Source organism: Theropithecus gelada, chromosome 1 (assembly GCF_003255815.1).
Source record: "Theropithecus gelada isolate Dixy chromosome 1, Tgel_1.0, whole genome shotgun sequence".
In the NCBI taxonomy this organism is placed as follows: Eukaryota; Metazoa; Chordata; class Mammalia; order Primates; family Cercopithecidae; genus Theropithecus; species Theropithecus gelada.
In genome coordinates, this window is record NC_037668.1 from 212,484,615 (window position 1) to 212,489,661 (window position 5,047).

The following is a 5,047-nucleotide window of genomic DNA, read 5'->3' on the forward strand; positions in this document are numbered from 1 at the left end:
CTTGGGGAGAGCCATTAGTTAATCTTTAAAAGTTTATCATATCACATTGAGGGAAGTGGAAAGATACAAGGGCCATAAAAAAATGTACCATTGCAAGGCTCAAATGTTGGCATAGGTATGAGCTGTTAGTTTTTAATAGTTTAATAATGAAAAAACAGGATAATAGTTAAAAACAAAATTGAAAACATATTTTCATATTGGCAAAATATAACCGACTCGTATGATGTCTGAATGAAGGCTAATTATGTGTTTATATAATTATATCCAAACAATAAATCGCATGATTGCTGAAATATAACAATATTAAAGCAAGTGTGCAATGTTCTGCCCTCCCATTCATATTCAAATAGCAATTGCAATGTGAAAAAGAAAAGTTTAACTCTGTTCAGTTCTAACTCAAAGACTTTTAGGGATCTGAGATAGATGTCTCTTAATTTGGGGTCACCTAAATAATAACTCTAAGAAAGGGATTTAATTGCATGGAAATATATTTGGTAGATTATCCCAGAAAACACTTTCAGGCCTTGGCGAGTTGAGTCAGGAAAGAGAAAGAAGCCAGTAAAGGGTGTATTATTGGCCGGGCGCGGTGGCTCAAGCCTGTAATCCCAGCACTTTGGGAGGCCGAGACGGGTGGATCACAAGGTCAGGAGATCGAGACCATCCTGGCAAACACGGTGAAACCCCGTCTCTACTAAAAAATACAAAAAACTAGCCGGGCGAGGTGGTGGGCGCCTGTAATCCCAGCTACTACTCGGAGGCTGAGGCAGGAGAATGGTGTAAACCCGGGAGGCGGAGCTTGCAGTGAGCTGAGATCTGGCCACTGCACTCCAGCCTGGGCGACAGAGTGAGACTCCGTCTCAANCATGTTGGCCATGCTGGTCTCGAACTCCTGACCTCAGGTGATCCACCCTCCTCGGCTTCCCAAAGTGCTGGGATTACAGGCATGACCCACCGTGCCCGGCCATCTTTTTCTTTTTTAAGAGACAGGATCTTGTTACATTGCCCAGGCTGGCCCCAAACTCCTGAGCTCAAATGATCCTCCCACCTCAGCCTCCAGACACTATGCCTAGCTCAATTAATATTTTTATTTTTATTTTTATTTTTTTTATTTTTTTTTTTGAGACGGAGTCTCACTGTGTCTCCCAGGCTGGAGTGCAGTGGCGCGATCTCGGCTCACTGCAAGCTCCGCCCCCCGGGTTCACGCCATTCTCCCGCCTCAGCCTCCCAAGTAGCTGGGACTACAGGCGCCCGCTACCACGCCTGGCTAATTTTTTTTTTGTATTTTTTAGTAGAGACGGGGTTTCACCGTGTTAGCCAGGATAGTCTCGATCTCCTGACCTCGTGATCCACCCGCCTCGGCCTCCCAAAGTGCTGGGATTACAGGTGTGAGCCACCGCGCCTGGCCGAAGCTGGTCAGTTCTGGGAGACAGTGTGGAACATGCTTTGCAGCATCGCCAACCAAGGGATGAAAAGACTGGCACATTGATGCAGCAAATCCCTGTTTATCCACAGTTTAAGACTGCTTCTGGGATCACTAAATTGTTGGCACTTTCAGGTTGCCCTGTGCAGATACCAAGTATCTCCACGCAGCCGGATAAAATTCTTGCAGCAGTGAATCACAAATGATTGTAATAAGCAGCCTTTCACGTAAAGGGACAGTGAAAGCCATAGCAGCACACTGATGGTGTCAGCTACAATTCTCCCCATACACCATCCAGTTCATTCAGGTCCCACGTTAGGGATATTCTGTCCTGTCACTGATTTTCCAAGGTGTGATGGGTAACAATTAAAAATAATGAATAGCAATAGTAAGATGAGTGGAAGAAGCTACTGTCCTACTATTAAAGGTGATCATAAGTAATTTTCGTTATTACCCTTTCTCTACAATGTATTCTGTATCCCTCTTATCATTGGCATATATGCTGGTGTAAGTTACTTGTCTAATGGGGTAGCCTAGATCTTCTTCCCTGGCGGTTTACACCCTTGGTTATCCTGCCTTGTAGTACCTTGGTAGCTGCTATTTTCTGTTCAAGTTGTAGAAACACTCTTTTTTTGCACCCTATACTGATGGTATACTCTACCTTGATAGGGTTGTAACAACAACAATTTATTATGACAATCCTATCAAGGTAGAGTATCCGATCAGTATAGAAACTGCTTTTTTGCCTATTGTCCTACAGCCCTGAGGAGCACAAAATAACCACATGAGAAGTACACTTGAGACATAACAGTCTCCTTAGCCTGTTCATTGGCAAAGGACCCATTTGGGAAATAGCAGAATCTAAAATTATAGATTTGTAGAGAACAAATTCCCCAAATGATTCACTGGGAGTGTTAATGAGAACAGCCCATTCTTACTTCCACCTCTTGGATTTCAGACCCATGAATTTTAGTTAATGGTCATTAATACGATGTATAAACCACTTCTTGAAAAGCAGTATCCTAAATCCTCAGGATGTCATTCCGAAACTGGTATCTTAAATGAACATTCTAGTATTATATTATGTTGGCTGCCTGTTAGGTGAAACCAGAAAATTCTGTGTATATTCATTGAATATACATTGAATGGTAAGAAGTAGGACACTTGAGCAATTGCACTGACTGAGCCACTACAAGTAAAAAAGTAAATATTATATATACTAAGGATAGAAAAATTAATCCAAGAAAAGATGAATTGCTTCAATGTTTAAAATACAAATTTTCAGAGTTATTCTATAATAAGTTTTTGCTCTGTCAACATTTCTGATGGGCAAAATCAATAGTCTGTTCTATATTTCTCTGACAGATATGCCTGTCTCCTTAGTGATTATACTTACTCTTTTAAGCATTCGATGCCCTTGACTCTTTCTCCTTACATCTGTACTACAACTTTGGGACCTCAATTTGGTGTCACTCTTCTAGCTAACTGCACAAGAAGCTAGAGTATATGGGAAATCACAAAATTTCCCAAGCAAATTATTGAATTTCAACGTAAGTTGGACCTTCAAAACCTCTTGAGATCCTTTTCATTTTCAAGTTCTGTTTTTCTTTATACAAACAAAATGTAGAGTTCTTATTTCATAATAACCTTCCAAGGCGACTAAACTTGATCTTTTATATATTTAAAATATATAATTGGATGCTTCACACATGATTTTATTTTAAAAGTTGGTTGTATTAAAAATGTTGCTCTTTTCCTTTCTCCGCCATCGTGGTGTGTTCTTGCCTCCGCTTCTCACCGTGTCTTCTCACAAGACTTTCAGGATTAAGCGATTCCTGGCCAAGAAACGAAAGCGAAATCATCCCATTCCCCAGTGGATTCGAATGAAAACTGGAAATAAAATCAGGTACAACTCCAAAAGGAGACATTGGGGAAGAACCAAGCTGGGTCTATAAGGAATTGCACTTGAGATGGCACACATGTTTGTGCTGTCTGAAGGTCACGATCACGTTACCATATCAAGCTGAAAATGTCACCACTTTCTGGAGAGGTCGACGTGTTTTCCTCTGTGAATCTGTTATGAATGCGTTGGTTGGCTGGGTTCATATATTATCATGAATATTCAAACAAAATTTATAAATTAGTCTTAATATAATCTAGTAACATATTAAAGACAGTATATTATTAACATGGAAGATTAATTCAAGAAATGCAAACAAATTAGAAGGTGGTGATATTTTAACCATAATAAAATCAGAAGGGAAATTGTAATTTCCAAACATAGAGTTTCAGCATATACTCCTGATAATATAAGGGGATTTTATTATGGTAACAGGAAAAATGGATATATATCAAAAACAAAAAAACTTAGAATAATTATTTATGATAAAGTATTACAAATATACCTACAAAATAAAAAACAAAACAAATATGCTTATCACCGTTATTAAATAACATTGCTTTATTAATTGTGGCTATTACTTTGAACATAATAACCAATGCAATCATTCAAAGTATAAATTAGCTCTACATAAATGGAAAGGAAAACACAAAGTTATCCTTTCTATGTTAAAATATATGACAGAAGACATAAATAATCCAGGGAAAAAAAAGCAAATTCAATAAGGTATCTGGTTATAAAATTTTTAATGCACCATTAATGGTGATAAATTCATTTTAACCAAAGTGATCATTTTTAAACTATAGTGAAATAAATTATTCTGTTTATAAGCATCACAAAACAAAAGGCAACAACAGCAATAATTTAAAAATTACTGTAAGAGGTAATAAAATCTTATTAAGAAGTAGAAGGTCTAAATATTGTAAATATGTAATTTTGATCTTAATTAATCTACAATTTTAATGTGACGAATTAATGAACCTTTCAGGAAAGGTTCACATAGAAACTACTGTTAATTTTGTTTTTATTAGAAGGTAGAAACTGGTAGAAAGTAGTGTTAGGGAGACTTTTTTTTCCAGAATGCATTTTTAATTTAGTTTGGCATTTGCAAGTATAAGTTGAGTCTTAATTAATTTTATAATAATCAAACATACCAAATAACAAATATATAAGCTTCTCTATTAATTCTCAAAGATAAATTTTACTGCAAAACTTAAATACATATTCCCTTTGGTTAATACACATATAAAAAATCTTTTGTAAAGGTAGTTTACCACCATGTTTACTTTGACCATGCCTTCAATAGTAAACATTGGAAATCACATAGCTATCTCTCAATATATAAATATTTTTTCAAAGTAAGATAAAATTAAAACTGACACTGTAAAATGTTTAAAGACATATTACATACTGAGAAGCTACATTACAATATCAGAATATAAACATCATATTTGCATTAAATATATATTTTGAAGTATATGCTTATAACATTATTGGATGCATACATACAACACTTAACATTGCGGTCTTCTGGATATTTGAAGAAATAAGTACATAGTTAACTGTGCTTATTTTCCCCTTTTCTATTATTTATTATTTTATCAGAAGAAAACTCGAAACGTATGAATAATAATGACGATAATAAACAAATGCCCCATTCTTATTTTGTTGCCAAATATAAGCTTTGATAAAATGATTTCAGTAGCTCGGTACTTTTTTCCCTCATT

At 36.3% G+C, this 5,047-nt stretch overlaps 1 pseudogene; it reads left to right on the forward strand.

Annotated features, from left to right (window-relative positions):
* The first annotated feature begins 3,162 nt into the window (after positions 1–3,162).
* Positions 3,163–3,517, forward strand: LOC112634720 (annotated as a pseudogene).
* The last annotated feature ends 1,530 nt before the right edge of the window (positions 3,518–5,047 follow it).